The 9,986-nt window shown below is 51.0% G+C and overlaps 1 pseudogene; it reads right to left on the bottom strand.

Annotated features, from left to right (window-relative positions):
• Nucleotides 1-4,037: 4,037 nt before the first annotated feature.
• On the bottom strand, nt 4,038-9,156 carry LOC135570941 (octapeptide-repeat protein T2-like; annotated as a pseudogene).
• Between the last annotated feature and the right edge of the window lie 830 nt (nt 9,157-9,986).

The following is a 9,986-nucleotide window of genomic DNA, read 5'->3' as shown; positions in this document are numbered from 1 at the left end:
CCTACAGGTTAGTAATGAGGCTATATACAGGGGGTACAGGTTAGTAATGAGGCTATTATACAGGACCAACCTCATTGTGCTTACAGGTTAGTAATGAGGCTATACTACTTCCAAGTCAATGTGTGGGGGTGGTTAGTAATGAGGCTATATACACAGCCCAGGTTATAATGAGTGCTATATCCAGAAATCCAATGTCGGGTACAGGTTAGTAATGATATAACTACTCAATGTTGGGGTACAGGTTAGTAATGAGGGAGGGTAAGGTTAGTCCTGAGGCTATATATACAGGGGTACAAGCCATTGTGCCAGTTTAGTAATCTACAGGGTACCAAGTCAATGTGCCTACAGGTTAGTAATGAGGCTATATACATTTAGTAATGAGGCTATATACAGGGGTACAGGTTAGTAATGAGGCTATATACAGGGGGTACCAAGTCAATGTGCTTGGTACAGGTTAGTAATGAGGCTATATTACAGAGGGTACAGGTTAGTAATGAGGCTATATACAGGGGTACCAAGTCAATGTGCGAGGTACAGGTTAGTAATGAGGCTATATACAGGGGGCACCAGTCAATGTGTGGGGGTACAGGTTAGTAATGAGTCTATATACAGGGGGTACAGGTTAGTAATGAGGCTATATACAGGGGTACCAAGTCAATGTATTACAGGTTAGTAATGAGGCTTTATACAGGGGGTACAGGTTAGTAATGAGGCTATATACAGGGGGTACCAAGTCATGTGTGGGGGTACAGGTTAGTAATGAGGCTATATACCAGGGGGAAAGTCAATGTGTGGGGGGCACTGGTTAGTAATGAGGCTATATACAGGGGTACAGGTTAGTAATGAGGCTTTATACAGCTAGGGTTAGTAATGAGGCTATATACAGGGGTACAGGTTAGTAATGAGGCTATATACAGGGGGTACCAAGTCATTGTGCGGGGTACAGGTTAGTAATGAGCTATATACAGGGGGTACCAAGCCAATGGTTATGTGAAGTACAGGTTAGTAATGAGGCTATATACAGGGGTCATTGTACAGGTTAGTAATGAGGCTATATACAGGGGGTTAGTCATTTTAGTGGGCTATGTCACAGGTTAGTAATGAGGCTCTATATACAGGGGTACCAAGTCAATTGGACACAGGGTACTATGGTACAGGTTAGTAATGAGGCTTTATACATGTTGGTTATTGACTATATTCAGGTACAGGTTAGTAATGAGGCTATATAAGGGGGTAAAGTCAATGTGACAGGTTAGTAATGAGGCTATATACAGGGGGTACAGGTTAGTAATGAGGCTATATACAGGGGTACCAAGTCAATGTGTGGGGGTGGTTAGTAATGAGGTCTATATACAGGGGGTCAGGTTAGTAATGGGCTATATACAGGGGTCCGTACCAAGTCATTTGTGCGGGGTACAGGTTAGTAATGAGGCTATATACAGGGGTACCAAGTCAATGTGCGGGGGTACAGGTTAGTAATGAGGCTTATATACAGGGGTACCAAGTCAATGTGTGTCACAGGTTAGTAATGAGGCTATATACAGTAATGAGGCTATATACAGGGGGTACAAGTCAATGTGCACAGGTTAGTAATGAGGCATATACAGGGGGTACCAAGTCAATGTGTGGGGGTACAGGTTATACATCTATATCCTGGGGGTATTAGTAATGAGGCTATTTGAGGGTTACCAAGTCAATTGAGGGCTTAATGTGAGGCTTTATACAGGGGTACAGGTTAGTAATCCCGCTATCCTGGGGGCTCAAGTCAATTAGCTGGGGCACAGATGGATGGATATCTAAGGTTAGTAATGAGGCTTTATACAGGGGGTACAGGTTAGTCTGAGGCTATTACAGGGGGTACAGGCTAGTAATGAGGCTATAAGGATGGTCCCAAGTCACTACTTATTCCCCGTAATGAGGCTATATTACACAGGTTAGTAATGGGCTATATACAGGGGGTACCAAGTCAATGTGTGGGGGTACAGGTTAGTAATGAGGCTATATACAGGGGGTACCAAGTCATCCTCGAGGTTAGTAATGAGGCTATATACAGGGGGTACCAAGTCAATGGTTTAGGTTGTTGAGGCTATTAGAGGGGGTACAGGTTAGTAATGAGGCTTTATACAGGGGTACAGGTCAATGGGCTATAACAGGTTAGTAATGAGGCTATTTACAGGGGGTCAAGTCACCGGGGTACAGGTTAGGTACAACAGGGGAGCTATTCTCCCTCTCAATCTTTGGCTCTAGTCCTGAGGCTATATACTCCCTCTTTGTGTGGGGTCAGGTTAGTAATGAGTCTCTATACAGGGGTACAGGTTAGTAATGAGGCTATATACAGGGGTAAATCAATGTGCCTTTCCTCAGGTTAGTAATGAGGCTTTATACAGGGTCAGGTTAGTAATGAGGCTATATACAGGGGGTACCAAGTCAATGTGTGGGTACAGGTTACTAATGAGGCTTTATACAGGGGTACCAAGTCAATGTGTGGGGTACAGGTTAGTAAAGAGGCTATATACCTCTCTTACCAAGTCAATCCCTCTCAGGTTAGTTGAGGCTTTACAGGGTCAGGTTAGTCTCTGAGGGCTTTACAGGGGGTACCAAGTCAATGTGCTTTCTACAGGTCTAGTAATGGGCTAATTTAGTAATGAGGCTTATACCTCTCCAAGTCAATGTGTGGGGTACAGGTTAGTAATGAGGCTATATACAGGGGGTACCAAGTCAATGTGTGGGGGTACAGGTCTTTTAATGAGGGCTATATCAGGTCTCTTGGTTAGTCCTGAGGCTATATACAGGGGTACCAAGTCAATGTGTGGGGTACAGGTTAGTAATGAGGCTATATACCTCGGTACAGGTTAGTAATGAGGCTATATACAGAGGGTACCAAGTCTATATACAGGGGGTACAGGTTAGTAATGAAGCTATATACAGGGGGTTCCAAGTCAATATGTGGGGGTACAGGTTAGTAATGAGGCTATATACAGGGGGTACCAAGTCAATGTGCAGGGGTACAGGTTAGTCGAGGTAATTTGTACATGTAGGTAGGGGTGAAGTGATAATAAACAGTGAGTAGCAGCAGTGTACAAACAAAGGGGGGACGTGGTGGGGATGATGCAGCTGTAGAACTTTTGAGGATCTGGGGACCCATGCCAAATCCTTTCATTCTCCTGGGTCTCTTTGGCTTCTACATGTTTGGACCACGATAGTTTGATGACCTGGAATTTGAAACCCTCGACCCGCTCCACTACAGCCCAGTTAATGTGTTCAACCTTCCTTTTCCTGTAGTCCACGATCAACTCCTTTGTCTTGCTCACATTTGGGGAGAGGTGGTTGTCCTGGCACTGCTCAGGCACTTGGCTCTCCCTCCCTATAGGCTCTCTCCTCGTTGTCTCTGATGAGGCTACTCTCTGTTGTGTCGTCTCCTTTAGTTAATGATGGTGTTGGGTCTCTTGGTCACCCTCGGGTGAACAGGGAGTGGCAGGAGGGGACTAAGCTCACCCCTGTGGGGCCCGGTGTTGAGGATCAGCATCCAGACGTGTTGTTGCCTACCCTTACCACCTGGGAGTCGGCCCTCCTCAGGTCAGGAACCAGTTGCAGAGGAGGTGTTTAGTCCCAGAGTCCTTAGCTCTTGATGAGCTTTCCCTCGGGGCACTATGGTGTTGAACGCTGAGCTGTTCAATGAACAGCATTCTCCCTAGGTGTTCCTTTTGTCCAGGTGGGAAAGGGCTGTTGTGGATCTGTTGGCTCTATTCTTGGAGAGTGTCTAGGGTTTCCCGGAAAGATGCTTTGGTGTCAGCCATGACCAGCCTTCTGAAAGCACTTCATGGCTACTCGTGAATGCTACGGGGCGCTCTAATCATTTGGCAGGTTACCTTCCCTTTCTTGGACACAGGGACTATGGTGGTCTGTTTTAAACATGTTGGTATTACATATTCGGTCGGGGAGAGTTGAAAATGTCAGTGAAGGTCGTACTCTCAGTACACTGGTAATCTGTCAGGCCCCGATGCCTTGTGAATGTTGACCTGTTTAAGGTCTTTCCCTCAGCTCTTTAGCGTGAATCCCTCAGTCTCTTTGGCTGGTGCTCCTCGGTCATGCTTCAGTGTTGGTTGCCTCGGTCTGCAAGCGTAAAAGGCCTTTCCCTCGTCTGGTAGGCTGTTGTCACAAGGCAGCTCACTGTTGGGTTTCCCTTTGTAGTCGGTTTGCAAGCCCTGCCACACCTGACGAGCATCAAAGCCGGTCTCTTTAGAGATTCTCTTAGTCCTGTTTGGCTTTGCCTATTTGATGGTTCGTTTGAGGGCTTAGCACGGGTTTCTTACGGTCTCAGATTGGTGTCCTCCCTCGGTCTCTTTAGCCTTTAGCTCGGTGCAGATGGATGGATATCTAAGCGTGATAAAGTCTTTCAACTTCTTTCTCTCCTCTGTTAGGGATGCCCCATGTGAAAAAGCCAAAGGATGAGTCCCAAATCACTTTTATTCCCCGTAAAGTCACAACTTGACTCTCTGGGCCCTTTCAGCTCCCTACAGAGGCATTAGGGTGCTACCGGTTCATGATCCTCTGAGGTTCCTTTTGGCCCGTCTCTCTTTAGTTTGTTCTCTTAGAACTAAGGTCTATTGAATGATTAGCCTCGGTCAATTTAAGTAAGTCTTTGGTTCTCCTTCTGTTTCTTTACACTGTCACACCCAAGCTCAACACATCACTCTCCCTCTCTCTTTTACCTCTCTCCCTCTCTCTTTGGCTCTCTACCTCTCTCTTTACCTCTCTCTCGGCTCTCTACCTCTCTCTCTTGGCTCTCTCCCTCGGTCTCTTTGGCTTTCCCTCGGTCTCTTTGGCTCTCTCCCTCTCTCTTTGGCTCTCTCCCTCTTTCTCTTTGGCTCTCTACCTCGGTCTCTTTACTCTCTCCTCTCTCTCTACCTCTCTTTACCTCTCTCTTTGGCTCTCTCCCTCGGTCTCTTTGGTTTTCTACCTCTCTCTTTGGCTCTCTCCCTCTCTCTTTACCTCTCTCTTTGGCTCTCTACCTCTCTCTTTACCTCTCTCTTTGGCTCTCTCCCTCGGTCTCTTTGGCTCTCTCCTTGGCTCTCTACCTCTCTCTCTACCTCTCTCTTTGGCTCTCTCCCTCGGTCTCTTTGGCTTTCTACCTCTCTCTTTACCTCTCTCCCTCGGTCTCTTTGGCTTTCTACCTCTCTCTTTACCTCTCTCCCTCGGTCTCTTTGGCTCTCTCCCTCTCTCTTTGGCTCTCTCCCTCGGTCTCTTTGGCTCTCTCCCTCGGTCTCTTTGGCTCTCTCCCTCAGTCTCTTTGGCTCTCTCCCTCGGTCTCTTTGGCTCTCTCCCTCCTCTCTCCTTTACCTCTTTCTCTCTCCTCGTCTCTTTGGCTCTCTCCCTCGGTCTCTTTGGCTCTCTCCTCACTCTGTCTCTTTGGCTCTCCCTCGGTCTCTTTGGCTCTCTCCTCTCTCTTTACCTCTCTCCTCGGTCTCTGCTTCTCCCTCGGTCTCTTTGGCTCCCTCGGTCTCTTTGGCTTTCTCGGTCTCTTTGGCTCTCTCCTCGGTCTCTTTGGCTCCCTCTCTCCCTCGGTCTCTTTGGCTCTCTCCTCGGTCTCTTTGGCTCTCTCCCTCGGTCTCTTTGGCTCTCTCCTCTCGGTCTCTTTGGTCTTTCTCCCTCTCTCTTACCTCTCTCCTTTGGTCTCTTTGGCTCTCTCCCTCTCTCTTTACCTCTCTCCCTTGGTCTCTTTGGCTCTCTCCTCGGTCTCTTTGGCTCTCTCCTCGGTCTCTTTGGCTCTCTCCTCGGTCTCTTTACCTCTCTCCTCGGTCTCTTTACCTCTCTCCCTCTCTCTTTGGCTCTCTCCCTCGGTCTCTTTGGCTTTCTCCCTCGGTCTCTTTGGCTCTCTCCCTCGGTCTCTTTGGCTCTCTCCCTCGGTCTCTTTGGCTTTCTCCCTCTCTCTTTACTTCTCCCTCGGTCTCTTTGCTTCTCTCTCGGTCTCTTTACCTCTCTCCCTCGGTCTCTTTGGCTTTCTCCCTCGGTCTCTTACCTCTTCCCTCGGTCTCTTTGGCTCTCTCTCGGTCTCTTTACCTCTTCTCCCTCGGGTCTCTTTGGCTCTCTCCTCGGGTCTTTTGGCTCTCTCCTCGGTCTTTACCTCTCTCCTCTCTCTTTACCTCTCTCCTCGGTCTCTTTGGCGCTCCTACTGTCTCTTTGGCTCTCTCCCTCTCCCTCTTTGGCTCTTCCCTCGGTCTCTTTACCTCTCCCTCAGTCTCTTTGGCTCTCTCCCTCGGTCTGTTACCTCTCTCCTCGGTCTCTTGGCTCTCTCCCTCGGTCTCTTTGGCTTTCCCTCGGTCTCTTTGGCTCTCTCCCTCGGTCTCTTTGGCTCTCTCCTCGGTCTCTTTGGCTTTCTCCTCGGTCTCTTTGGCTCTCTCCCTCTCGGTCTCTTTGGCTCTCTCCCTCGGTCTCTTTGGCTTTCCCTCGGTCTCTTTGGCTTTCTACCTCTCTCTTTACCTCTCTCCCTCGGTCTCTTTGGCTCTCTCCTCTCTCTTTACCTCTCTCCCGGTCTCTTTGGCTCTTCCTCGGTCTCTTTGGCTCTCTCCCTCGGTCTCTTTGGCTCTCTCTCGGTCTCTTTACCTTTCTACCTCGGTCTCTTTACTCTCTCCTCGGTCTCTTTGGCTCTCTCCTCGGTCTCTTTGCTCTCTCCTCGGTCTCTTACCTCTCTCCTCTCTCTTTACCTCTCTCCTCGGTCTCTTTGGCTCTCTCCTCGGTCTCTTTACCTCTCTCCTCGGTCTCTTTGGCTCTCTCCTCGGTCTCCCCCTCTCTCCCTCGTCTCTTTGGCTCTCTCCCTCGGTCTCTTTGGCTCTCTCCTCGGTCTCTTTACCTCTCTCCCTCGGTCTCTTTGGCTTTCCCTCGGTCTCTTTGGCTCTCTCCCTCGGTCTCTTTGGCTTTCTCCTCGGTCTCTTTGGCTCTCTCCCTCGGTCTCTTTGGCTTTCTCCCTCGGTCTCTTTACTCTCTCCCTCGGTCTCTTTGGCTCTTCCCTCTCTCTTTGGCTCTCTCCCTCGGTCTCTTTGGCTCTCTCCCTCGGTCTCTTTGGCTCTCTCCCTCGGTCTCTTTGGCTCTCTCCCTCGATCTCTTGGCTCTCTCCTCGGTCTTTACCTCTCTCCCTCGGTCTCTTTACCTCTCCCTCGGTCTCTTTGGCTCTCTCCTCGGGGTCTCTTGGCTCTCTCCCTCTCTCTTTACCTCTCTCCCTCGGTCTCTTTTGGCTCTCTCCCTCGGTCTCTTTGCCTCTCTCCTCTCTTTGGCTCTCTCCCTCGGTCTTTACCTCTCTCCCTCGGTCTCTTTGGCTCTCTCCCTCGGTCTCTTTGGCTCTCTCCTCGGTCTCTTTGGCTCTCTCCCCTCGGTCTCTTTGGCTCTCTCTCCTCGGTCTCTTTGGCTCTCTCCTCGGTCTCTTTGGCTCTCTCCTCGGTCTCTTTGGCTCTCTCCTCGGTCTCTTTGGCTCTCTCCCTCGGTCTCTTTGGCTCTCTCCTCGGTCTCTTTGGCTTTCTCCCTCGGTCTCTTTGGCTCTCTCCCTCGGTCTCTTTGGCTCTCTCCCTCGGTCTTTTGGCTCTCTCCTCGGTCTCTTTGGCTCTCCTCTCTCTCTTTTGGCTCTCTCCTCGGTCTCTTTGGCTTTCCTCAGTCTTTGGTTCTCTCCCTCGGTCTCTTATATTCTCTCCCTCGGTCTCTTGGCTCTCTCCCTGTCTCTTGGCTCTCTCCCTCTCTCTTTCCTCTCCTCAGTCTCTTTAGCTCTCTCCGGTCTCTTTACCTCTCTCCTTGGTCTCTTTGGCTCTCTCCCCTCGGTCTCTTTGGCTCTCCCTCGGTCTTTGGCTCTCCCTCGGTCTCTTTACCTCTCTCCTCGGTCTTTGGCTTTCTCTCCCTCGGTCTTTGGCTCTACCCTCTGTCTCTTTGGCTCTCTCGGTCTCTTTGGCTCTCTCCTCGGTCTCTTTGGCTTTCCCTCGGTCTCTTTGGCTCTCTCCTCGGTCTCTTTACTCTCTCCCTCAGTCTCCTTTGGCTTTCTCCCTCGGTCTCTTTAGCTCTCTCCTCGGTCTCTTCTGCCTCTCTCCCCTCGGTCTCTTTACTTTCTCCTCGGTCTCCTTTGGTTTCTGCCTCGGTCTTTGGCTCTCCTCGGTCTCTTTGGCTCTCCCCTCGGGTCTTTGGCTTTCTCTCGGGTCTCTTTGGCTTTCCCTCTCTTTTACCTCTCCCTCGCTCTTTGGCTCTCACTCGCTCGGTCTCTTGGCCTCTCTCCTCGGTCTCTTTACTCTCTCCCTCGGTCTTTGGCTCTCTCCTCGGTCTCTTTGGCTCTCTCTCGGTCTCTTTACTCTCTCCCTCGGTCTCTTTACCTCTCTCCCTCGGTCTCTTTGGCTCTCTCCCTCGGTCTCTTTGTCTCTCCCTCAGTCTCTTGCCTCTCTGGCTCGGTCTCTTTAGCTCTCTCCCTCGGTCTCTTGCTCTCTCCCTGGGTCTCTTTATTTCTCCCTCGGTCTCTTTGGCTTTCTCCCTCTCTCTTTAGTTCTCTCTCGGTCTCTTCCCTCTTTTCTCCTCGGTCTCTTTGTCTCTCCCTCGGTCTCTTTACCTTTCTCCCTCTGTCTCTTTACCTCCTCCCTCAGTCTCTTTGGCTCTCTCCTCTTTATTTACCTTGGTCTTGCCTCCTCGGTCTGCCTCTGCTGGTTCTTGGCCTTCCTGGTCTCTTTGTTTTCCCTTCTCTTTACCTACCTCTCTCCCTCGTCTCTTATTCTTCCCTGGTCTTTACCTCTCTCCCTCGGCCTCTTTGGCTCTCTCGCTCGGTCTCTTTGGCTCTCTACCTCTCTCTTTACCTCTCTCCCTCGGTCTCTTTGGCTCTCTCCCTCGGTCTCTTTGGCTCTCTCCTCGGTCTCTTTGGCTCTCTCCCTCGGTCTCTTTGGCTCTCTCCCTCGGTCTCTTTGGCTCTCTCCCTCGGTCTCTTTGGCTCTCTCGCTCGGTCTCTTTGGCTCTCTCCCTCGGTCTCTTTGGCTCTCTCGCTCGGTCTCTTTGGCTCTCTCCCTCGGTCTCTTTGGCTCTCTCCTCGGTCTCTTTGGCTCTCTCCCTCGGTCTCTTTGGCTCTCTCCCTCGGTCTCTTTGGCTCTCTCCCTCGGTCTCTTTGGCTTTCTCCTCTCTCTTTGCCTCTCCTCTGGTCTCTTTGGCTCTCTCCTTTGGTCTCTTTGGCTCTCTCCCTCGGTCTCTTTGGCTCTCTCCCTCGGTCTCTTTGGCTCTCTCCCTCGGTCTCTTTGGCTCTCTCCCTCGGTCTCTTTGGCTCTCTCCTCGGTCTCTTTGGCTCTCTCCCTCGGTCTCTTTGGCTCTCTCCCTCGGTCTCTTTGGCTCTCTCCCTCGGTCTCTTTGGCTCTCTCCCTCGGTCTCTTTGGCTCTCTCCCTCGGTCTCTTTGGCTCTCTCCCTCGGTCTCTTTGGCTCTCTCCCTCGGTCTCTTTGGCTCTCTCCTTTGGTCTCTTTGGCTCTCTCCCTCGGTCTCTTTGGCTCTCTCCCTCGGTCTCTTTGGCTCTCTCCCTCGGTCTCTTTGGCTCTCTCCCTCGGTCTCTTTGGCTCTCTCCCTCGGTCTCTTTGGCTCTCTCCCTCGGTCTCTTTGGCTCTCTCCTCGGTCTCTTTGGCTCTCTCCCTCTCTCTTTGGCTCTCTCCCTCGGTCTCTTTGGCTCTCTCCGCTCGGTCTCTTTGGCTCTCTCCCTCGGTCTCTTTGGCTCTCTCCTCGGTCTCTTTGGCTCTCTCCCTCAGTCTCTTTGGCTCTCTCCCTCAGTCTCTTTGGCTCTCTCCTCTCGGTCTCTTTGGCTCTCTCCCTCTCTCTTTGGCTCTCTCCTCGCTCTTGGCTCTCTCTCGCATGGTCTCTTTGGCTCTCTCGCTCGGTCTCTTTGGCTCTCTCCCTATCTCTTTAGTCCTCTCCCTTTGGCTCTCTCCCCTCTCTGCCTCGTCTCTTTGGCTCTCTCCACTCGGTCCTCCTTTCGGCTCTCTCCCTCGGTCT

The sequence above is a fragment of the Oncorhynchus nerka genome, unplaced genomic scaffold (assembly GCF_034236695.1).
Source record: "Oncorhynchus nerka isolate Pitt River unplaced genomic scaffold, Oner_Uvic_2.0 unplaced_scaffold_888, whole genome shotgun sequence".
NCBI classification, from domain to species: domain Eukaryota; kingdom Metazoa; phylum Chordata; class Actinopteri; order Salmoniformes; family Salmonidae; genus Oncorhynchus; species Oncorhynchus nerka.
Note: the sequence above shows the minus strand (reverse complement) of the source record. Positions and strands in the feature narration are given on the sequence as shown.